Raw genomic sequence first — 25,402 nt, forward strand, 5'->3', positions numbered from 1 at the left:
GTGATTAGCACTGGTTAATCCTCTTTTTCAACATTTCTCTTACCCATACACGCACATATGAACGTCCCTACACAGCAAAAGGTGTTTGAGTCGACAAGTAGCACAGACACTTGTCTGCCATGGACATGAATGATTATGGGGTGGACCCAATGAACTGCTTGTCTCAAGGCCAAGTTTAGCTCACTGTCACACACAAAGCTGAAGGAGCTATTTGCACTTAAATAGGAAGAACATATAAACATCTTTGAACCTATTACTCATATTGTATGATGGAAAGCTCCAGAAACAACGATCTCTAAACTGCTAACTGATGCAACATGGTCAGGCAGACAACCATGTTAAAGACTAATTGACAAGCATTTTAAACAAGTCCTAATTAGTACATGGTTGGTAATAATTGGTCAGGCAGTCTTAGCATTAATTAGCATTAGAAGAAAAAGAAAAGAGCCTGTAGTGTGCCTTCGTGCGTGGATAGATGAGCCCAATGGGGGGGCACTGATGAAGTCCCTACTTTCAAGAAACACACTGGGGCGGGGGTGAGAGTGAGCCACACGAAGGGAGGGGGGAGCTTTTGTCATGGCACATGGTCTGCGGGTGGCCCTCTGCAGGGGAGGGCCAGAAGCAATGGCAAGTGTATATGTGTGTGTGTGTGTGCATGTGCGTGTGTGTGTGTGTGAGCTGAGCTTAGGCTTTACAGAACTAATTGATTCTGCAGTCTCTTTTTTTATACTGCTGCCCCTCATTCATCTTGGCCACCAATGGTTTGTACTGAGAGGCTTCTAGAAACATTGGTAATGGATTTCTCACCTATTGCAGGGAAACTTGTGTCTTTTTGAATCCCTTTGCATCACTGACATCCACTCCCTGCTTCCACAAAGTTTTCCACTCATATACAGGAGTGTGTACAGCATTTCCTAGACTCCAAAGTAATGGTAGCAGTTTAAAACTACACTGTTTCGAGAGAACTTTCCCCACTGTAAGTCTCTAATTGTTGGTTAATTCAAGAAACTATCCAGTGGATTTTGTGCATTATGAGCAATTGTCTCCTAATGAGCTTTAACAAGCTCTTGATTAATGTCTCCAACTACATCTGGTGGCTACAATGATCCTTCAATTAACAGGAACAAGAGCCCCACAACGGATGAGGGGAGCACAGGTTCTGGTAAGGAAGGAAAAGGTTTTGAGAAAAAAGATACACACCTCTTAATTAACATTGGTGATTTTTTTTTATGCAGATTAACTAAAATTGGCATGCTCATTCCAAAATTCCAGTCACTTTTTTTTTTAAGCACGTCTATTTTTTTTCTCTACATCTTAGTCTACAATAAGCAAAATTCCACTGATTAGCTGGAGTAAGTCTTGCCATCTGATTATCACCATCTACAGCGACGTGGCAACTTGTTTGTGGAGTCACAAATTGAGACAGTGTGGTGAGAGGTGTGTGCAACTCCCAATAGTTCAGTACTATCAATATCTGAAAGCAGAAAGCTAGCATAGTAGGAATTAAGACGTTTTGTGCCATCCATCCAATTTCAACACCACTTATCCTGGCTTGGGTCACAGGGCGCTGGAGCCTATCCCAGCTGACTTCAGGTGAAAGGTGGATTATACCCTGAACTGTTCGGCATTCAGTCGCAGGACACTCACATTCCCACCATCACTGGGTGGGAGCTGAACCTGTGCTTCCTGCACCAAAGGCGGGTGAGTGTACTGCTATACTGTCAGTTACATGAGTTGTGCTGTATCCACAATAGTGTTTAATAAACATTTCAGTCATGCTTATTTCATATTTCAATGTATATCAATATTTGAAAACTTTTTTAGAGCAAGCACATATCTGTTCAGCACATTTTTTTCCCCCACACTTTATAAGGAAGTGGGGATCTGTAGTTAAAAAAAAAAAACTTGATGTGATAGAGGAAAAACTGATATCAGTTTTGGATTCTGCACCCAGAAATCAGTGAAAACAGCTGATGTAACTCAATTAAAAAATGTGTTCCCAAATCAGCAGGTGTACTTTAGTTCTTAGTACTTCACCTTCATTTCTTTGTCTTCCAAAGATTTTGTTGGACAATTCCCTCTCTAATCTGTTCTAGTATGGTAGTTCATCAAGGTGAAGAGTTGGGTGTGGAAGAACAGAACTCCAACCCCATCAAATACCTTTGAGATGATGAATTGTCCCAGCGCTTCCATCCCTCCATGTAATGTACAATTGATAGTGTTATTATATAGTTGGGCAGCATGGTGGGTCGGATGGTAAAGCGTTGGCCTCACAGTTATGAGGTCCCGAGTTCAATCTAAGACCCGCCTGTGTGGAGTTTGCATGTTCTCCCCATGCCTGCGTGAGGTTCCTCTGGGCACTCCAGTTTCCTCCCACATTCCAAAAACATGCAACATTTATTGGACACTCTAAATTGCCCCTAGGTGTGATTGTAAGTGTGGCTGTTTGTCTCTATTTGGCCTGCAATTGGCTGACAACCAGTTCAGGGTGTACCCTGACTCATGCCCGTTGACAGCTGGAATACGCTCCAGCACTCCCTGTGACCCTCGTGAGGATAAGCGGTGAAGAAAATGCATGGATGGCTGGAATATATAATTGAGTGATGCATAGGGAAAATGTTATTGAATGGGGATCAAGCGTGCACCAGCTGCATTGAAGTCATATATTTGAACGACAACCAATTGCGGTTGTTTGTATTAATCCATTCATCTATTTTCTCGAGCACTTTTCCTCAATAGGGTCACTAGGTTGGAGCCTATTTTAGATTACTTTGGGCCAAAGGTTAGGCACGCATTGGACTCGTTGCCAGCAGCTGGCACGTATAAACAAATAATGAGTCATTCTCTGGTCAATCCATCTAACTTGCATTTTTGAGGGGAATGTCGTACAAAGCCACAATCTGTCATGATCCTGCCGCTCCAGCCCAGGCTGTGCGGGTGCCCGTGCTTGTGCTAATTGGGAGGCACACACCTGCGCCTCATGCGGGCTGATTATCCCGTGTATATATAGGACCCCGATGATGACTGGTGCTCCGCCAGATCGTTGAGCTTCATGCACCGTTCGAGTACTTACGTATCCCTGATCGTCAACCCGTGTGTACTGACCTCCGCCTGTTCTCCGACTGACCCCGTAAGCCTGACTCCTTTGACACTTCTGCCTGCTTTGATCGTTCCTACTCTCTTCGCCCGATGTCCCATCTACCGCTGCCGCACCTGACTGCCTGCCCGATCCCCGACCATTGAATAATAAACGTTTATCCCAAATTTACATCTGCGTCTCCCGTGTCCCCCTGCATTTGGGTCCTACCTCCGTTCCGATGGGTCGTGACAGAATCTTGGTTATAAGTAATATTTTAAATATAATATTACAAGTAATAAATACTGCCTTTTCATTTGAGGATCATGCCTCTGACACTCTAACTGTAAGATTTCCTCAGCTTCTGGAGCTTTGTCAGAGAGATAATGGTAGCTCTCCCATTGTGAACGCACAGGTGCACACACATCTAGGTTGAACAGAGATAGCAAGGTGGCTGACATTTGTGCAGTGTCGACAGTGGACATTTCTCCTGGCCAATCATCCAGACTGAAAGGGGAACTGGAGATAAGGCCTTTTGTCTGGCCTGACAAGGTCTTAGTGATGCTGCCATGGGAGACCATTCAGTCCGTTCAATAGTGTTCACATGTACATGTATGTGTGTTGCGCCTATCCCGGTCATCCATGACAGAAAACCCAAAGGAGAAGTCATTAACAAGGAGTCTTCACCTTTTCAGGATTGTCACTACACACTACTTCGTCAAGATTCAACATATTTTTGTTGGCACCAAAGTTCAATGGTGCCATTTCATTTTTGACTACCCTGATGTGCAAAGCAGCATTTAGGGCAAGTAATGAAGTTTCATGGGATTATGTTGGCTCTAGAAGAAGGTGCGTGGGAGCCAAATGCAGCAAAAATCAACAATTCTGTCAAATGACAGCTGCACTTTGAGGTCTCCAGATGAGGAACTTGTGCACATAGCATAATGTGCGAGGCTATCTTTATAATAGCTAAAGCGCCACTTACACTAGTGTGACGAGTAATTGGTGCTACAAAAATCTTAATAGCATCATATATCCTGAGTTGAGCTTTTAAGAGTATATCTTGCCTTGATCTCTCTCTCTCTCTCTCTCTCTCTCTCTCTCTCTCTCTCTCTCTCTCTCCTCTCTCTCTCTCTCTCTCTCTCTCTCTCTCTCTCTCTCTCTCTCTCTCTCTCACACACACACACACACGTATGCAGACATGCATGCACGCACACACACAAACAATATTTTCCAAGGCTTCAAGTCATATAGAAATATACAACTATATGGGGAAACCACATACTGTAATGATCCTCTGTTCGCGGTGGGTTGGACTTTTGCAATAGTTCCGATAGGGACTAATGCAGTACTATGTAATGCTGTTGGAGGTGTTCCAGATTACCTGCCTAGTACATGCATATAACGAAACAGAGATATAAAAACTCAGGATTTGAAAGGGGCAGCAAAGAGGAAGATGAATGGGATCAAAGTGGACACACGCGGGAACTTGTTGGCATGGTATAGTGCTCAGAGTTGACTACAAAAAAAAAAAAATGCTTGCACTATTTGGTCAAGTGAACTCAGTTGTTTATTATATGTCCTGGTTCAGTCTTATTAAGGTATTAATCTCACAGAACAGTAATTATTGTGATATTATGGGAAAGATTGTGGTATTGCAGGACGGTTGATGGTACAGGTGAGTGAGTGAAAGGACAGAAGCAAGAATACGCCTCAAAACATTTTTTTTTTCGCCAAGTCCTCCAAAATAGATTTTTGTGATTTCTGTTCAGTTCAGGTTGGTAATGTGGAGCTTGCATGTTCTTTCCTTTGCCTGTGTGGGTTTTCTTCGGACACACACCGGTTTCTTCCCACATCCTAAAAGCATGCAACAGTGATTGAACACTCTAAATTGCCCCTAGGTGTGACTGTGAGTTTGACTGTCAGTCTCCATGTGCCCTGTGATTGGCTGGCAACCAGTTCAGGGCGTAACCTGCTTCCTGCCCGTTGACAGCTTGGATAGGGTCCAGCACTCCTGTGACCTTCATGAGGATAAGCAGCTAAGAAAATGGATTGATTTGGTCCAAATGATCACATAAGAAATTGCTAAAAATGACTGCCAACTATTAGTAATTTATTAGCTTGGGTCCAAAATTTCAATTGAAGTCAGAAGACAGTAATGCTCCTAAAGGCAATGGAGGTTTAGAAACAGCCAAGTAACAATAAACAAAATGATCATGTCACTTTAACATGGTTTCTTTTCTTCTGCTTTGTGATCTTGAGAAAAAAAAAGTTTTTGGACAGCCTCTGTGATATGTTTTTATTTTAAGTGTATTTTAGTGTACATTATATTTGCAGAGAGTGAAGTATATAAGATTATGTACTGTACTATGATAAGGAGTGAACCTATTATATACTTCCATTTTGAGGACTGATTGGTTGTAATTGCATAGGTACATGTTCTACCTAGAGTTAGAATTGTTATTCCCTCTCTGTGTGATGATCATGTTTTTTGGGAACATGTTGCATGCATCAAATTCAAAAAGAATAATTTGAAAAATGAATCAGTTTGAACATTGACTTGCTTCTGTTTGTCATGTATTGTTTTGAATATACACACATGGATATAGTTGTTGGTACACCTCTGTCACGACCCATCGGAACAGGAGTAGGACCCAAATGCAGGACACGGACGATGCAAGGTAGTTCGGGGAGAAACGTTTATTATTCAGTGGTCGCGGATCGGGCAGGCAGTCAGGTGCAGCAGCAGTAGTTGGGACGTCGGGCAAAGAGAGCAGGTGAGCGGGCAGGCAGGAGTCGGTACACGGGAGAAGGATCAAAGCAGCCAGAAGTGTCAAAGGAGTGAGGCTTACGGGGTTGGTCGGAGAACAGGCGAAGGTCGGTACCCATGGGTCGTCGATCAGGGATACGGGAGTACACGAATGGGACATGAAGCTCAACGATCTGGTGGGGACCAGTTGTCATCGGGGTCATATAAATACACAGAATAATCAGCCCGCATGAGGCGCAGGTGTGCGCCTCCCAATCAGTGCAACTGCGCGGACACCCGCACAGCCCGGGCTGGAGCGGCAGGATCATGACAGTACCCCCCCCCTCAAAGGCACGGCTCCCAGACGTGCATAAACGAAAGAAACAGCCAATAATTAACACAGGCAGGGGGGGCGGAAGGGGGGTCCGGAGGAGCGCACGCCCCCCCCCCCCCCGAACCCCAGTCTGGTGGCCATCTAGGCCACCAAATGCAAGGCGTCCGGGTGGAAAGGTCAGGAGGACGACCCGGACGCCAAGCACCAGGGTCCCCACGGAACGATTTGGGAGGACGACCTCTGTGAGGAACCAAACTGCGAAGGCCGAGGCAGGCAACTGCTTGGGATGAGAACCTCCCACGCCGCGGTTGCGCGACGACCAGGGACTGGTCGCCACCGAGGCTTGGTCAGGAGGCAGCTGTGGATTGGTCACCAACGAGACCAGGTCATGAAGTGGCTGGGAGCCCTCAGGAGCGAAGAGGAAGATGGAGAGAAGGACCAGAGCCATGACCGCCACCATCACAGCCATCCCGAAGTCTCTCCAGCCCGGAGGGTGGCTCCACAGAACTCCCCAGCTCCTGTCGCCGTCGAGACAAGGGCGTGGGACAGCCGCGGACCGATCGCTGCTGGTGCTCCTGGACAGGAACGTGAGGCGGCTGGGGAACCGTCGCCACCCCCTGGACAGGAACGTGAGAAGGCAGCAGTGACATCGCGACCTCCTCCTGGACGGGAACGTGAGAAGGCGGCGGCAGCAACATCGCGACCTCCTCCCCCTGGATGGCAACGTGAGGCGGCTGCGACATCATCCTCACCACCTCCTCCTGGACGGGAACAAGAGAAGGCAGCGGCGCCATCGCCACCTCCTGGACAGGAACGTGAGAAGGTGGAGGCAGCATCACCAACTCCACCTCCTCCTGGACGGCAACGTGAGAAGGCGGCCTCAGTGCCACCTCCTCCTGGACAGGAATGTGAGAAGGCGGCGTCAGTGCCACCTCCTCCTCTTGGACAGCAACGTGAGAAGGTGGTGGCACCATCACCACCTCCTGGACGGGAACATATGGACGTGCCCGTCGCCGTCGGAGCAGGAACAGGGGACGACCGCGGACCGGTCTCCGACAGAGCAGGAACAGGGAGCGACCGCGGACCGGTCGCCACTGGTACTCCAGGGCACAGGCGTAAAGCAGCTGTGGAGACGTTGCTACCTCCTGGACAGCAACGTGAGGCGGCATCTGGTCGGTCCCCACTGCCACGTGAGCTTGCAGTGCATTCTTTGAAAGAGCAACGTGGGTGTGGCACGGTGGCAGGTCCGTTTCCACGGCGACGTGAACGAGAGTAGGCAGAGAGTCAGTCGAAACTGACACGTAGGCGTGCCTCGGGAGCGGGTCAGTTCCAAGTGCCACATGAGCTCTGCTCGGAACAGCCAGAACTTCGACGTGGGAATGGCAAGGAGGCGGATCCGTTTCCACAACTACGTGCGGTTGGCAAGGTGGTGGGTCCGTTCCCACTGCAACGTGCGCTTGGCGAGGTGGCGGGTCTGTTTCCACGGCGACGTGAACGAGGGTAGGCAGAGAGTCAGTCGAAACTGCACTTGGGCGTTTCTCGGGAGCGGGTCAGTTCCAACTGCCACATGAACCTGCGTCACCAGAGAGTCCGTCGCAGTTGCGACGTCAGCGTAGCTCGCCTGGTTCACCAATCCTTGCCGGACCTGGGCTGTGAGACCCGCCAATTCGGCGCTCTGCCGCTCTATCTGCGCCCGCATTTCGCGGCAGAACGCCTCATGATTTGGCGGCTCCTCCTCCCTCTGGGCTGGAAGCTTCGCCACCAGCTGAGGGTCTGCCAGTTTCGGCGTTACCGGCAAGACTGGGAGGACGGTGTCTTAGTTGCCGCGCAGCGGGAGGCACAAGGGAGCGCCCGGCCGGGGCGTCTCCTCTGGCCGCCACGTGGAGGTCCCGGGTAGATCGCCAAGCGGTTTCCCTCATACGGATTGCTGCACTTGGACCTACCGGGCGAAGACGCTCGGGTGCTGGAAACGGGGGGAGGTGAAACAAACTGACTGGGAGGAAAGACCGGGCAAAGAGATTCATAATCAAAATCATCGGAGTCGTACTCAGGCAGCCAGTCATACAAATCAAGGTCCTCCTCATATTCCGAAAAGTCAGAGTCTAGAAGAATATGAGGAGCCGGACGGGTCGTGTTAGGGACGTATTCATACCTCGCTGGCAGAGCGTAAGACACGGAAGCGGAGGACGTCAAGGAGCCTACCCGGATCGGACAGGCTTGGTCCTCCGGCACCTTGCGTCGGTCCCACTGTTTCCTGCTGTTTCCTCCTGTTTTGGCCAGATTGTTTTATCACGACCCATCGGAATGGGAGTAGGACCCAAATGCAGGACTCGGACGATGCAAGGTAGTTCGGGGAGAAATGTTTATTATTTTGTGGTCGGGGATCGAGCAGGCAGTTAGGTGCAGCAGCGGTAGTTGGGACGTCGGGCGAAGAGAGCAGGTGAGCGGGCAGGCAGGAGTCGGTACACAGGAGAACGATCAAAGCAGGCAGAAGTGTCAAAGGAGTCAGGCTTACGGGGTTGGTCGGAGAACAGGCGAAGGTCAGTCCACACGGGTTGTCAATCAGGGATACGGGAGTACACGAACGGGACATGAAGGTCAACGATTTGGCGGGGACCAGTCGTCATCGGGGTCCTATAAATACACAGAAAATCAGACAAGCACTTTAAAGTTAAAAGTAACACAATCTCACTTTTTAAGCGTAATTCTCAATATCTCATGATTGGATTGAGCTAGAGCCCTGAAAATGGAGATTGTGCATGAACACATCATGCGCAATACGTTTTCCGAATTGAGAACACGTGACCTTCCCAAGTATGAAGGTCAATGCTACTAGGTCAATTTTTTTTAAGCATAATTCTCAATATCTAATCATTGATCTTGAGGCCTGAAAATGGAGATTGTGCATTGACACATCATGCTCGATATGCGTTCCGAATTACCAACGTGTGTAGAATTTGCTTTTTGTGCACTGCATTGTCTGTGCTTTCATCCTGGATCAGGCTGTGCCAAGGTGGAATTTTAAAATTACACATTATCTAATCCTGCAGTTTCTACTTTGGCTTCAGACCAAACCTTTCCCACTTGGAAAAGAGACAATCTAATCCAGTTTAACCACTTTGTTGTTGAATATTCACATACTCCAACAGTCATTCCATCTTAAAGGTACACTGTCATGAAATGCATGATTTTTAGTATGTTATTAATGAAAAAACAGCAGCCGGTATGGACCCATCCGTTTTTTCACCACAAAACATGATTTTGACGTGTATGGCTTTTTGTAACTCCCGCCATGAGAATCCTCTCGAGGGATTTGTTTTCAAGAAGAAGCAGGAACTGACGTACAGGGGAGTAGGACACTCCAGTGGACTTGTTTGTTTCTATTCGTTTTACCTGCGGGAAGCTAGCTTGTAGTTCCTTCGTGTTAGCCAAAATGCCGGCTTGTTGCACTGGTGGATATTGCTCAAACACTCGAACACCCTTCATAAGTTTCCAAGAGACGTGAAAAATGGATTGCTGGCTCATACATACTGTCTGGGTCTCTGTCTTCGCCGTGTCCGCTGGTCGCGGCTTTGCCGCCGCGTCCGCTGATCATGGCTTTGGCCAGGCCGCTTTATGGTGTTGTCGTCACACGCGGCGTTGTCGTCGCTCGCGGCTGAGTATGCTACATACTTTCATACTGTCTCGGAGTCTGTTGTTAGTTAGACGTGATCCACATATCATCATTGTTTCAAATCATATCACTTAAATATGGCTCGAAACAACAAGGTAATATTGCCCCGGACACTTCACTCGATTGTGAGATGTTCTTTTCTTCGAAAAGAGCTACCATGTCTGAAGGGGCGTGTCCCACAGTAGAGGCCACAGCGTGTTTTCAGTGGTGAATATCCAGTGTGACTTCACAGGCAGGAGATGCAGCCAATATGGCGACCACTTGGAAGTCGAATGAAACTTTTGCAACTTTGCACATGGATGACGGGCTCTCCGCTCATATTTATTTTTTCATATGAACATTGAAATGAATAATGGTATATGTATTTTTCATCTCAATATTTGTTTTAGAATGTTTATAGGATGACACTTGACCTTTAAAACAACAGCATTTCTTTTTTAACTTTCTCCATTAATATAGAAAGTAAACATAAGCAGCATGTCGAGCTTGTCTTTGCTCTACGTTGCCCAGACTGTGTTTCTAACTAAAGCAGTCATAATAAAACACATTGATGGGCTGCATAAGTACCGTAACATTTGAAAATTATGAGTGTATGCCTTTAAAAGCTGGGAGGGGTGTAAGCTAAACTATGTAAAAGAGTGTGGCGGAGCAGAGGTTGTTGTTAGAGAAAGTAGAGGGAGTTCCATGTGCTGGCTAAAAGAAACCAGTGGCTTCTTCTTTTCAGTTTCTGACCATACATATGTGAATTGTGCCATTGGATGCAACAACCAGTCATCCCTCACTCATTGAATCACATTGCAAAATTCCACAAAGTGAGTAGCTGTATGTTATACTTTCAATTTGCATTGTATTATTATTTTTTTTGTGCGCAATACAGAATATCTGCGAAGCGACTGCATCAGCGGTGCACAATGGATGGATCTGCGCAGGGCGCCTAAGCCACGCCTACTTTGATACTGTTGTTAACCACCCCAAGCTACCAATCAAAATGGCTGACGGAGTGCAGCCGAAGCATGTTATGAGCGATTCATTACAGTGAATTCCCGATAGTATTGCCTGAGTGTCTTATAGACAAGGGAAAAATAACAACATTCTTACTTGGATACTGTCACGTTTTTTTGTATAATGCAGTAGATGATTCCCGTTCGGTGATGGCTTAGAAAATTGATGAACCAGCTACTTATATCTTTTAGCAAATAATCGTCAACTATCTAATTCTACATATATCCTTGACAGTAAAAACAGATAAAAAAAGTACATCTGCAGTCTTCAAATCTTGCCATTTCACAGCTGAGTTTGAAGTGGCTTGAATGAAAATCAGCACGCTCGAATCTGAGCCCATGACTCTCAGTCGCAAAAGGGTGGCATGCCCTCACCAGGTGGGGCGTAGTTGGGGTCTGTTTCATGAGTGAAGCAAGAATGGAGCAGGAGATCAACAGGCAGACGCTGCACCGCTCTGTCGTGATAAAGAAGCTAAGCCCAGAGGCAAAGCTCTCATTTTGTTGGTCTATGTGCCGTGACTGAAACAATGTCAAGCCACTGCCCTGGGCGGTGCTGCAGTCCCACAGCTGCACTGCACTGGACGCTAATTAGACCAGGCATTTAAGCCTTGCGTGTCATCTACATTTGCCAGTTTGTTGTGTTACTGCGTATTGGATACTCCACAAATGTGTGTTCACAAGCCTTGGGTAATGCATCCCTTCGTCACAGCGAGCCTGTGCCACTATAGTCTTATGTCCTGTTCATATTTCTAAGCTTTGTCTCATAGTCATTTGACCTTGTTGAATGTTTTTGGATCATGCCTGTAGCGTTGCATTTTTGTGCTTCCGCCTTTTTTGGACTGCTTACTTGTGTACGACCTTAGCCTGTAATAAAACCCCCCTCAATATCATGCCCTCGCCTCAGAGTCCTGCAATTGTGTCCAGTCCCTTGCCTCGTTCCCATGACAAACCAGGTACAGGCAACCAAAATGAGTTTCTTCCACATTGTGTCCAGACTCTCCCTGAAAGATGGGCTAAGAAGCTTAGTCTTCCAGGAAGGGGTCGTTGTTGAGCTGCTATTCCAATGGGGACCCAGATGAGATTGCTCGGGCACCAGAACAGCCTGGCCCCACCCTGCCCTGCCCTGCCCTTGCTTGCTTGGCCTCCTTTGCTTTTCCATTGCATCAGTCAAAAGTGGGAGAGATTAGGTTGGGATCAAGAAGTTGATGCGCTCATTTCTTGTCATGGTTTCCATCTTGCTGTATTTTATCTTTTACCAATGTGGACAAATGTCAGCACGTATTCTGTCAATCACAGAAGAAAAGAGGACACACAAAATTTGAAAATGTGAAAATGTTTAAAAACACTAAATGAATCAATCAGCATATCTACAAAGCGATCTTGCTCAGTTTGTTTCCTTTGGTACATTACATCTGGCAGGAGTTGTCCAGGACAACTTGTGGCTGCTTCACCATGGCAAAGGAGCAATGTGCATACTCAACCTAGATGATAATCATGGTTCACAGTTCCACGCCAACGTTGCCATCTCATGGTTTTTAACAATCAGTATTGACTTCAAGTGCAGTGGTGTGACCTTTTCACAGAAAGCGTCATCAACAGTCTCAGGTGTGGCAAGTATTCTGCGGGGATGCCCGCTACGCATTCTACTGTAATTCAGGAAACGTTTCTCGGCAGCGCAGGATGACAAGGCAGCTCTCTTTTTACTGATGCTCCATAATTCGCTTGTTTTGCAACCCGCCAGGGAGCTGACACACTGCTGGTTTCTTTCTCTCTCTTTCATTCTACTGGCTCCTTTTTCGCGCACTCGTTTGCTCCTTCTCATTGTTGTTGCTGTTTGTGGCCTACTGTATATCATGAGCATTCATCAAATAACACACCTTGGTATTTTTTTTTATTAATTATTGTCACTCATTTAGCATTGGTCAAATGTAGGTGTAGCTTTAACAAAACATCTGAAATAAATACAGTACAACAGATTGGGGAAACCAGGTGGCACGTTGGTGCAACTGGTTAGAGTATTGGCACTCCCATGACGCTTGTGAGGATAAGCAGCTCAGAAAAGGGATGGATATTTGGACACCTGGAAGGCAGCATGCTGACCAAATGTTTAGCACGTCTGCTTCACAGGTCTGAAGTTAGGTGTTTGAATCCCAGCTCATGTGTGTTGTCTCCAGAGTACTCTAGTTTCTTTTCACCCTCCTAAAATATGCATGTGAGTGTGAAAGCTCGTGTGTTTACATGTGCCCTATGATTGGCTGACGACTAATCCAGTGTGTGCCCTGCCTTCTGCCAAAATCAGTTGGGATAGGCTCCACTTTCCCTGTAACCCCACTGAGGATAGGGTTCATAGAAAATGGCTAGATGGGACACCTGGTCATTACTCGGACATAAAATAACGGAGAAAAATATTTGCTAAAGATGCTACATACATATTAGCTGACCTAGAGTGACTAATTTGAAGCACAACGTTATGGGCTGCTGGGAACTCAGTGTGCACGTCAGGGAGGAAACTGCGTTCTGCGGATTTGGCTGCTCCTAGTGCAACTAGCGATTGTCAGAAATGTCTTTACACATAATCAATAATCCTACAATTCTATACTCGGCCAGTGATGCATATGATTAGTAACACTACAATAACAACCTCTCTTGTCAATCCAATGACACATTGGTTTTGGGGCCATGGCAACGAAGATTAGCAATTTAACTAGCTCTCTAGAATGGAAGAACGTGAACATTGTGTGGGTTTTTGCAAAATGGTCAACAACTTTTAATTTTGGGGTAAAGATGACACAGCAAAACAATAATTTAATTGGTGAAAGATTGCGCGTTATGGAAACAATGAGTCCCTGCAATTTATCATAATGGAATACAGATAGAGATATCTGCTGCTATATCACGGTTGTAGCTTTTGAAATTCCGCTATATTGCAGTTTTTTTTTTTTTTTTTTTTGCTGTTGCACTCATTTATACTGTCTGTAGAATATTTTTGCTACTCATTGCTCTTTGTCTCCCTCTTGATATTATGTGTTTGGATCTGCCATGATGGAAATTTTATAGAAATATACATTTTCCCCAAAACTTTAATTTAAAAAAATTATAGCATTGTTAACATTTTTTTAAATACCATTGATATAATGATAGAGCATAATAAAGACTTGTTCACATCTTACAATTTCTGCCATAGTAATCAAACATATGAACACAACTGTTTCATATTTTTCATTAACTAAATCTTTTCTTTTTAGGTCTTATTTTCAAAACAGGGCACCACAGAACAACACTGGATTGTACATCTTCCTCACAGATGCGAGAACCAGTGTTCAAATCTAGCCTCGCATGTGTGGAGCGTGCATGCTTTCCCCGTGTCTGCGTGGTTTTTTCCATATGCTCCATTTTTTTCACATTCCAAAACCACGGATGGTAGGTTAATTGAAGACTCTAAAGTGTCCATATGTACCCTGTGATTGGCTGCAATGGTCCAATGTGATTCCCGCACATGAATATTTTTTCATCTGAATGCTTGAATGTTTTGTTTAATTTTTTAGTTTTCAGCGAAACCCAATAGGATGGCTCAAATTTGGATGAATTCAATTTGAAATCCCTCGTTCCTATTTAAAATTATAAAATGTGCAGAGGTGACTGAAAATAAATGTGTCCACATTGAAGTACTTAATGATGCTGGATGGACTCTGTGACAGATATGATGAGTGGTTCAATAAATATGCTCATCACTGTACATTTGAACTATGTGCTATTACATATACTTGTTCAAATAAACACTGATTGCAATCTTGCAAGTACATTCAATGGAAATATTTATTTTTGATCAAATACAATATTATTTTCGAAAGGTCAGCTAATTATATAAGTATAAAATTCTACATCTTAATTAAAATGTGAGATTTAGTGAGCTGGTGTGAGCCATGAACCCCCAGGACTGAAAATGAGTCCCACTGTGGTCCTGCATATTAAAAAATCTCTGATTCCGACTCGCCCTGATCTATCTTTGCCTGCAAAATACACATGAATGCAGACACACTAGTATATGTGTTGTATTCGTGTGTGAATAGAACTTTGACAAGCCCCCGTTCGCCATGGCGACGCCAAACCTCTGTGTTCTCTTGTCTCTACGGCAACTGGGGCCCTGAGTTCCCTCTTGCTGGCTGAGCCATTGAACTCCTCCAGCGAGAGACAAAAGACAAGGACCTGGCGCTGGTAATTTCTTATCACCAAATCCCATTAGTCTCCAGCTTTTTTCATTAACGCACACAAAAGTAAAGTGGAAATCACCGCTGCTCGTGAGCTCCGTTCTGAATGTGTGTCTGGCTCGGCCCATGCTAAAGCATCACTGCACCCCTAACATGAATGCATATGTAATGAGAATTTCATTAGTAAATAATAGCCTATGAAAAAATGTTGCTCTTAGTGCTGCATCAATATAGACTGTTAGATCAGACCTTAAAAGGAACCCATTATCAATTCATTCCCTATTTAAAACTGTTTCTTGGTGTTTTAATAGAACATCTCAGTTTTCCGACAAAATATGCAAAGGCACGTTAAATAACCGCTTGTCACACCAGTTGAAATTGTTCGGTTTGGAAAAGTTTTTGGTAGATCATCCAGAGTAGCCCTTTTCAAAGTCTGGATCAGGATCTGATTTTTAATTCACCTTGTATTGAAAGTGCACAAATTATACGCGATGGATTAATGGTGTACACTTACCTACATAATTTGTAGAAAGCATCTTATTTGTATATTATTTTTGTTTTACTGTCTCTTTTTGGGATGCCATAGAATATTCCTGGACCAAAATGAATGAAAAAGGAGTAATTTACAGTTTTTCTGTTTCACATGGATGCTGCAAGTTCAGTTGAGCTAATGGCAAATTGATACTACTATTTCAAGCTCTTTTCCATCAGATTTCTCCTGTCTCTTTATGTTGCCAATTGATTAGTTTATTTGAATTTGGTTATCTTCAACCAAGACAACAAAATAGAAAAGTAACCCTGAAGAGTGTGTAAATTTGATTCAGGCCGTAACAGAATTGGATAATTTCAGATAAAGGGATTAACATGAGGCAAATAAAGAGCAGTGGAAAAAGAATAGTCAAGCAAAGTTTAATCATCAGAACTCCTACATTTTAGGGAGACATACTATGGAAAGGCTTCTTATTTATTATTTGTATACAAACAATTGGGTCTTTGGTGTATTTAAACATGGTCCAATTAATTTGTGGTAGCTCTACACAACAGAAGCAGATGAATGGACATTGGTCCAAGCTCTTACCCTGGAGGCAGAGGTTGGACCAAACTGCTTTGCAAGTCACAAATAAGTCTCAAGTCATTGCCCTCAATTCCCGAGACAAGTCGGAAGTCCAGACAGACAAGTGGCAAGTTCTTCACTTTGAATTTGGAAGCTTTTGGAGTCATTCAAACATCCATCTGTCTATTTTCTGAGCTGCTTATCCTCACAAAGGTCACGGGAGTGCTGGAGCCAATCTCAGCTGTCATCGCAGAAGGCGGGGTACACCATGAACTTGTTGCCAGCCAATTGGAGGGCACATTGAGACAAACAGCTGCACTCATGATCACACCTAGGGGCAATTTAGAGTGTTCACTTAATGTTGCATGTTTTGGAGCTGTTGGAGGAAACCAGAGTGCCCAGAGAAAACCCACACAGGCACGGGGAGAACATGCAAACTCCACACAGGAGGGGCCGGGAATTGAACCCGCTCCTCAGAACTGTGAGCCCAATGATCTACAGCTGCTTCACCGTGAAACTGTCAATAAAGAAAGTAGTAATACAGTGAAGAAAATAAGTATTTGAACACCCTGTTATATTGCAAGTTCTCCCACTTAGAGATCATGGAAGTGTCTGAAATTGTCATCATAGGTGCATGTCCACTGTGAGAGAGATAATCTAAAAACAAAAATCCAGAAATCACAATGTATGATTTTTTTTTTTTTTAAAACAATTTATTTGTTTGATGCAGCTGCAAATAAGTGTTTGAACACCTGATAAAAACAATGTTGATATTTGGTACAGTAGCCTTTGTTTGCAATTAGGGAGGTCAAACATTTCCTGTTGTTGTTCACCAGGTTTGGACACATTGCAGGAGGGATTTTGGCACACTCCTCCACACAGATCTTCTCTAGATCAAACAGGTTTCTGGGCTGTCGCTGGGAAACACGGAGCTTCTGCTCCCTCCAAAGATTTTCTATTGGGTTTAGGTCTGGAGACTGGCTAGGCCATGCCTGAACCTTGATATGCTTCTTACGGAGCCATTCCTTGGTTTTCCTCCCTGTGCGCTTCGGGTCATTGTCATGTGGAAAGACTCAGCCACGACCCATCTTCAATGCTCTAACTGAGGGAAAGAGGTTGTTCCTCAAAATGTCACAATACATGGCTACGGTCATCCTCTCCTTAATACAGTGCAGTCATCCTGTCCCATGTGCAGGAAAACACTCCCAAAGCATGATGCTACCACCCCCATGCTTCATCGTAATGATAGCTCCAACAGTGGACCTTTTTTCACCAAGTTGCTTGGCAATTTCTCCGTAGCCCTTTCCAGTCGTGTGGAGGTGTACAATTTTGTCTCTGGTGTCTTTGGAGAGCTCTTTCGTCTTGGCCATGTTACAAGTTTCCTTTTCATGTTTCTCTGATTTTAATGTTTATAATCTGTTTTATTTGTTTTCAAATGCTTTTAATCATGTAAAGCACATTGTGTTCTTCATATAGATCATTACCAGTGTTTTTCTATAATTATACATATAACAGCAAACTCCATTTTCGTATTTACCAGTATTTCCTGAGACACGTTCAAAATATAAAAACATAAAGAATTTGGAGCACAGTGGCCGACTTCTGAGTGACCAAATGTTCCCTCAAAGCAGTGCGCGTGCGCAATGGCACATTGTTGATATTGTCTCTGCCCACAGAATTTGTGCGTGCACAAAAAAAGAAAAAAAAATTCAGCCTGAATTGAAAGTATAAAATTGAGTTTGTGCCATTTTGCAAAGTGGTCTTGGCAATGTAGAGCCAAGACGAGCTCGACACTTATACTTATATTTACCCTCGATAATAATGGCAATAGTAAAAAACTAAAAAAAAAGATGCTGCTATTTTAAGATCCAATGACTGTCGGAGTAAATGCAAATAGAAGAAAAAGCGATAAACCAGGAAGACATTTTCTCTTTTCAAACAAGAAAGGTCTGGTCTGAAAAAAAAAAATGTTGCAAAAGCCAAAGTTGAAACAGAGTTTTCCTAAGATGTTTGACAGAATGGAAGCAGGACGATCTAAAGCATAACATTCAGCACAAGTAATTTGAAAGCAATTAGAATTGTAAACAGATGTAAGTTGGGAATCGGGATCGGTACTTTGTTGGGGGAAGAGTGCCAAAGACGAGAGAAAAGGAACAAGCTGACATTGGTAAACAAATCAAACCAAGAGCAAGTTAAAATTCTCAACAATGTTCTGCCAGGCATCAACAGGAATGCCTCTCTGATGCCGTTTTAACAAATTCACAAACACTCGGCAAAGTACCAGAAAGTTTTTGCTAAATCACCCATGTCTCAGAATTTTTTTTTTATTCAATCAGTTGATGGAATGGAGATATTTATCAAGTGACTAGTAATGTTAAAGTTCCATCTAGGGACATTTTCATCATGGCTGAAAGCACAGAATACTGTGCACAAAAAGCTAGGTCTTTATTCTAAATACAAGGAGCACCGTCAAACCGTTTGGAGCATCATTCATCTGTCAGCATGCACTGTAAAAGATATTATGGAAGCAATACTTTAGTTTTGTACCAAGAAAAATGGATGGGGATATCATTGTGAACTAAAATAAATAAATAAATAAATAAATAAATTGGATTCATTTTGAAGTAGGCTTTATTTTTTTTTTGCGTAGTAAAAGAACACAAGTTTATTGACATTTTCATTGTAAATTTGTAAAAACACACATGAAATTGTTCCTAATAAAAGTGTTCTGATGGGAATATTGCTGTAATTTGATTCTTTTAATAAGCCATGTAGAGTCAATGGATGACCCAAGACTGATGTTGCTCACAGTGGTCGAAGGGACCACTCAGGGGCTTGGTGTGTTTGTTCACAAAAAAAAAAACAAAAATGGGGGAAAACATGGAGAAAAATTAGAGGGAATATTGCTTAGGATCAGCCTTTCTTGTGTGGAGTTCGCATGTTTTTTCAATGCCTGTGAGGATTTTCTCAAAGTACTCCAGTTCCCACCCACAACCCAAAAACATGCATGGTAGGTTAATTGAAGACTTTAAATTGCCCATAAGTGTCAATTGTTTGTTGATGTGTGGCTTGCATTTGACTGGCAATCAATTCTGGGTTGACACCACCCCTCGCCGGAAGATTGCTGTGATAGGCTCCACCATCCCTTTAGTGAGGAGAACCGTTAAGGAAAATGGATGAATGGATTAGCAGATTTCAGATCAAACTTGGCACAAGTTTGTCATCTCATAAAGGCACAGTTTTATTCATTTGTAGTATGTCAGTTGGAACAGTAGGGGTCTATGTAAACTATTCCATCTATAAGAGGAAAAGAAAAAAGGAACACACAGAAAAATATAGTTTCATGTCGTATAGATAGATGTCAGATGTGTGGTGATTGGTAAATAAAATGAATTAAAAAAGAAATACAAGGTTGATTCTTGAGAACACTACACCAAATAAACCAGACTGTTATTAACAGAAAGCCCAGACACCACATGGCTAGTCCACTGTAAAACTATTTGCATGATTGCTTACAAAGACAGCTGCTAATGCAAACAAATATGAACATATGGAACGTCAAGTCGTGTGATTCCCACAAGGTATTTGTGTTTTTTTTCTTGGAATAATTAACTTACGCGGCACGGTGGGGTAGGTTGAAAGCATTGGCCTCACAGTTATGAGGACATGGTTAAATCCCAGCCCTCTCTGTGTGTAGTTTGGATGTTCTTCCCGTGCCTGCGTGGGTTTTCTCTGGGCAGTCCGGTTTCCTCCCACATCCCAAAAACATGCAACATTAATTGGACACTCTAAATTGCCCCTACGTGTGATTGTGAGTCTGACTGTTTGTCTCTATGTGCCCTGCGATTGGCTGGCAACCAGTTCAGGGTGTACCCCGCCTCCTGCGATGACAGCTGAGATTGGCTCCAACACTCCCGCGACCCTTTTGAGGATAAGCGTCTTAGAAAATGGATGGTACTGTCTACAACCATGTCAAAGTCACAAAGCATGAGCAGACAAAACAACATTAAAAGATGTGACTCCATTTGACAGGGGACCTGCAATGAACGGGAAGATTTGATGGTGATGTTTGTGCAGGAATTTTCTTTAAAAATTTTATTAAACCAAATGACTACAAAATAAAAGGGCAGGTGAGGAGGACAATGCTGTATTACAGTAAATTGAGAGGAAGTACCATAATCCCTCTCCAGCTAATACACCATTTTCTCTCATTTGTCAAAAACAAAAAAAAAGCAGTGGGCATCTGATTGTAAAAACTGAGCTTTAAAAGGGACCTGAAATAAGTCTCTATGTCTTTCTTCCTAACATTGAACCCATTCCATTGAATAGTTTTGTTTTAGGAATCCCAACATTTGCTACATTTCGGGGCTAAGATGCTTGTCTTTTTTGCTACTGGCTAACAGCTTGGATGACAACTTCTTCTTTTGAAGAGAACTGGTGCGCATGGAGGAGCAAGAGCTATTCCTTGTTTGTGTTGGGATTCACACAGAAGCAACGGTAAAGAAACAGGTTTTGGAACTATCACATCAGTACAAACATCAAATGAGAGTTGATGTGAATGTTTTCCTCACTGAACACATCATTACATTCTGTAGTCTTATATTAGACATAGGCCTAAAGTACATTTGTATTGTTACAGCCAGGTTGGTCCTTATTAGTATAAAGTGTGAGTGTGTGTGTGCGTCTGAGTATGAATGTCAACCTGGTACTGACGTCTTACTGACGTCATGAGGAAAGAAATGTGTGCTATTGGTTTGACAGGTAGGGCCTTTACGACCCCTTTGAACCAATGTCTTCACATGAATTGACTCTCTAATCGCATACAAATGACCATCGAATTGATCGCTCATGAAAGTGATTGTGATCGCCATCTGGAAGCTTACTGGCCCACAGGGTGATTAGCCCTGTTGCTTTTCGATGACGGGTTCAGCTGCAAGAAATCCCAAAGGGGACATTTTTTTTGCAGGCAACAGAATTAAGGGGAAAATTAACCAACAACAAAATAGTTAAATAATATTAATGTTGTTCCAGAAGTTTCCAAACATAGGAGACATAATGCATTCCATACATTTATGATTCTACTGTGTATTTATTTACAACTGAGATAACCTAAAGAATGCATTTAAATAAAGGAAACATATTGAAATCATCCTGATGGCTGGTTGAGCAAGCAATCGTATAGTTGCAAGCACATTTAAACATTAAACAAGTATCACACACAACACTGGCAAAACTTGTGGTCAAGTTAAAAAATAGGTGATTTAGATAAAAAAAGATGCGGTTGAAGATGTACAGGCACCATATTGGAGGAGCAATAGATCATATTATATAAATCAAAATAGTTTATGTCAAGAAACGTTCATTTTTCCTACAGTATATAGGGAGACTTAAAGTCACTTGTTTTTTATGGTTAATTGGGACCAGAACCACGGGCGAAAAGTGAAAACCCGCAAAGTAGCGTGGGATGTATGTTTATGTGGGAACCAGAATGTTTGAAATATGTAAACAATAGTTGTACTTTGGTGGTACGGTAGTTCAGCTGGAAAGCGTTGGCCTCACAGTTCTTAGGTCCCAGGTTGAATCCTGTCATGAACGAGGCTCGAGGGCGGACCCAAATGGACGACTCCAGAGGCAAGCATGTAGTGTCGAGAAAGCCTTTATTTGGTCCGTGGTCAATAATCAGCGACTCAGTCAGGAAAAGCAGCAGTATCAGAAGAGGCAGGCTTACTAGGATTGTCAGGGAACAGCTGAGGGTCGGTACACGGTTGGTCAGGTATACGGGAGTGCGGGAACGAGGCAAGAGAATCAACGATCAGGCGGAGGACTAGTTGTCCCCCGTGTCCTATAAGTACCGAGTGTAATCAGCCGAAACAGGGTGCAGGTGTGTGCCGACTAATTGCCTGGCCACGCCCAGCCTGGGCAGGATGCCAGGGGCATGACAAATCCCGGACCCACCTGTGTGGAGTTTGCATGTTTTTCCCGTGACTGTGTGGGTTTTCTCTGGGCACTCCGGTTTCCTCCCACATCCCTAAAAAAATGCATTAATTCGGGACTGTAAATTGGCCTTAAGTGTGATTGTGAGTGCGACTGTTGTCTGTCTCTATGTGTCCTGCGATAGGCTGGCAACCAGTTCAAAGTTTACCCCACCTCTTGCCCAATGATACCTGGGATTGGTGCCAGCACCATGGTGACCCTGGTGAGGATAAGCGGCTCAGAAAATGAATGAATAAAAAAAGGAAAACAAAGATGTATTTCCTTTTCACAAATGAACACATTTAAATACAAATCCCTCCAAAAGAAAATAGTCAGCACACACAGTTTAACAGCTATTCCACAAAAATTGCATAAAGAAAACCTATAACCTAATTGCTACTCTATTATACTGAACTTTTACCTGTACCAATTTTTTACCAGGTTATAGCTACATGGCAACTCTGCTGTAATTTTCAATCAGAAAAATATTTCTCTGCTTGCACGTGCCCGAAAGCCATATACCCCACCATGATTTTGCACACAACAGTATAAAAGTGCCATTCATATACAACTCGAGGGCCGCACTAACATAAAACTTTCATATTAACGTGGTGGCCACAAAATATTATCTCAAAATATAATCAAATAAAATCATTAAATTGTTAAATAATTAAAGGTTTGTACACAATATTTTCCATTTTTTCTAGTTGAGAATGGTCAAACCATTTGCTATAATAAAACTTGTATTTTTTGCCAAGAACGATATATGCTGCTTTAATTCAACCATGTCAACAGTGTTCAAAGTTTTAAGGAAACAAAAGATTACCAACATAACTCAGGAAATTGTCTTTTAACAAAAACTCTTCTAAGTTTTAGTTCTTTCTGGGAAGGGGGTGGGGGGGCAGGAGCTTGTTGCACCTTGTCCAGGTTCAGCGGCTGATTCAATTTCATGGTTGATCCCTTAGCCAACACTGATCTGTTCAGGTGTTGGAACTGGATGTATGGTAGGCACTGATCCAGGTTTTAACATTTTTTTTTTTTTTTTTTAGATTTAAAACCAGAAAAAGTGTCCAGGTTGAAATTTTCTCTGCATAGGAAAGACTGCTGACTGGGTTTGGAAAAATTCACTGTTTGTTTGTACAAACGTTGACCCACTTTCTTCTGAGGTTTATATCTTTGCAAAAATAATGTAAACTGTAACCAGAAAAATTACCGTAGTTTCTCATATATAATGTGCCAATCATGCCAGTCAATAGAGTACATTATATTTAGGTATAGATTAAAAATAAAAAAGAAAATTACATTATATAGTGTTATACAGCTACATAAAGTGGTAAAAAAAAGGTAATGTAATTTCTCAAATAATGCACAATTTTTTTCAAGAATATTTTCAAAATGTCAATAGAGAGCATTATATTTAGGTATGGATGAAAAATAAAAAATACAATCACATTGTATAGTCGTATACAGGTAAATAGAGTGGTAAAGAAAGGTATACATATAAATCTTGATATGATATTCGATTTCTCATGTTACAGATTTATGCATATATTACGGTAATGTGTGCCACCAACCTGAAATCTGAACTCTGACCTCCTGAAGTGGTGGGGTGGGGGATTTACATTTTACGATCGTTAGCATAGCATATTTGTTGCTACCGCACCAGACATCAGAAACGACTGTCCCTGAGTTTATTTAAAATTATACGAAGAACAAAAAAAATGGTGATTACAAGGGCTAGTTGTGCAGCCGCTTTTGAAAGAAACATGTTGTTGCTGCTGCGGATGACATGGCCAAACCGGAAGAAAAACAACGTGAGCTGAAACTATGTAGTACAATCGTACGATGTTACAAAAAGGAGACGACAAGCAAAACAGTTTGAAACAAGCTGTACATGTTTGTTCACGTGCGTGTGCATGTGTGGAAGATTGCTGAATACATGTGTGGTCATGATTTCTTTAAAAGGCAGCAGTTCTAACAGTTCTGATGATTCGATGTTTTTGTTCTTGCTATCTCCTGCTAGGAGGCTGCCACGTTATCTAGAGCAGAGCAAAGCATTTCTTTATTGGAAGCAGATGTATGATAATTATGATCACAATTATTCCTACATTTCCCCCCTGTTTATCCTACATTTGCTACCACTTTTTCTAGAGCAGAGCAAAGCATTCTTCATTGCAGGCAGAGACAGAAACTGAATTGGAGCAGAGCAAAGCATTTCTTCATTGCAGGCAAAAACAGTAACTGAATTGGAGCAGAGCAAGGCATTTCTTCATTGCAGGCAGAGCAGTAACTAAATTGGAGCTGAGCAAAGCATTTCTTCATTGCAGTCAGAAGCAGTTACTTAATACTATTTACAATTATTTCTACATTACCCTCCTGTTTATCCTACAATTGCTCAAATCCTTAATCATCTAATAGATCACCCTTTCGGCTTACACTCGGAGGAAAATATAGCACTAATTACTTGTAATCTTCTGGATCAGAGAACAGGTCTGGAGGAGAAGTCATAACGTCATCATCGTGGTCAACAATATCACTGTCATTACTCTGTTGTGCCAATAGTGGATATATTTTTGCCAATTATTAAAATTATATAAATTATTAATTATTATTATATAATTAATAAAATTATAAAAATTTGTCGGGGCAATAGCAGTGGTTATAAGTTGGTTAAGTGATGCCTTTATGCAGGGAATACAACAACATCCACACACTGCAAGAATAGCTGCAAACAGCGATAGAAACTAGGACAGAGAACACCAAATTATTAGATTTGCCAAACTTTTTTTCTTTTCCCCACCACTCAGACCTGGCTGATGTGTTTACACCAGAGTGCTCCTTCATCTTGTTGTTCAGGGTGCGGAGGCCTTGAATGGCCCTTGTGCGCGACCCATCAGGTGCTGTGATATTTGGAATAAACAACACTGGTCACCGAACATTAAGCAGTCGCCACCCTTCTCGGCCACGAGCATGTCGACCGCTATGCGGTTCTGGAACGTCATGAGTAAGGTTGCAGCTGGTTGTTCCCTTATGGCAATAAAGCCTGCTTCCGTATAATTACCTAGTTTCTGTACATTGTAATGTATGTAGTTGATTCTGTCAACGTTTTTATTCAGAGTTATCCATAAGATGGATTCCCATCCTGCAGCAATCTCGTTAACCAACTTATACTCATCTGGTATGCAGTTGGGATGCCATTTCCATCAATGTATGTCAGATCTCCATCTTTCCAAGAGGACCTTCGCCTTCGGGAGAACCCAAAGGGAGGTCCAAAGATGGATGCGGCCAATTGTATATCCTCTCCTTTGGATGGAAACACAGTCACAGATAAGAG

At 43.1% G+C, this 25,402-nt stretch overlaps 1 long non-coding RNA gene across 4 annotated transcripts in view; it reads left to right on the plus strand.

Annotated features, from left to right (window-relative positions):
* Positions 1-594: 594 nt before the first annotated feature.
* LOC133492217 (uncharacterized) overlaps positions 595-25,402 on the plus strand; it is a 66,536-nt gene continuing 41,728 nt past the window's right edge. Inside the window, exons 1-5 of one of the 4 annotated variants that reach the window (XR_009792594.1) lie at positions 595-1,162; positions 1,319-1,437; positions 1,564-1,701; positions 2,097-2,201; positions 14,079-14,572. This is a non-coding gene — a long non-coding RNA (uncharacterized LOC133492217). Of the gene's footprint in view, positions 1,163-1,318; positions 1,438-1,563; positions 1,702-2,096; positions 2,202-14,078; positions 14,573-25,402 lie in introns of those variants that run through there. The other 3 variants (XR_009792596.1, XR_009792593.1, XR_009792595.1) reach the window with 3 other exon arrangements.

This window comes from Syngnathoides biaculeatus, chromosome 2 (genome assembly GCF_019802595.1).
Source record: "Syngnathoides biaculeatus isolate LvHL_M chromosome 2, ASM1980259v1, whole genome shotgun sequence".
In the NCBI taxonomy this organism is placed as follows: Eukaryota; Metazoa; Chordata; class Actinopteri; order Syngnathiformes; family Syngnathidae; genus Syngnathoides; species Syngnathoides biaculeatus.